The sequence below is a fragment of the Bison bison genome, unplaced genomic scaffold (genome assembly GCF_000754665.1).
Source record: "Bison bison bison isolate TAMUID 2011002044 unplaced genomic scaffold, Bison_UMD1.0 scf7180017864466, whole genome shotgun sequence".
Taxonomy (NCBI): domain Eukaryota; kingdom Metazoa; phylum Chordata; class Mammalia; order Artiodactyla; family Bovidae; genus Bison; species Bison bison.
Genome location: NW_011495027.1, coordinates 6,969,086 through 6,969,490, shown reverse-complemented (window position 1 = coordinate 6,969,490; position 405 = coordinate 6,969,086).

The window sequence follows — 405 nt, the reverse complement described above, 5'->3', positions numbered from 1 at the left end:
CTTTTCTTCTTCAGCAAACTTCATATATATATATTGTATAATTTTTTGACCTTGTTTTTTTTTTTTTTTCTTCTTTTCTTTAACATTGTATTTTTGAAATTTCAAACTCTACTCTAGTTTTTCAATTTTAGCTCTTTGGTATATGTTATCAATTTTGTACCTATAGTTCTTTTTATAATTTCTGTGACTTTTTTTGTTTTGTTTTTCTGTTTCTTTCTCTTCTTCTTTTATATAACATTGTATATCTGAAATTCCAAATTCTACTCTAGATTTTTAATTTATGCTTTTTGGTATTTGATATCAATTTTGTACCTGTATTTTCTTTATGATTTTTGCGACATTGTTTTTGTTTGTTTGTTTGTTTTCTCTCTTTATGCTTCTTCTTCCTTTTTTTTAACATTGTAT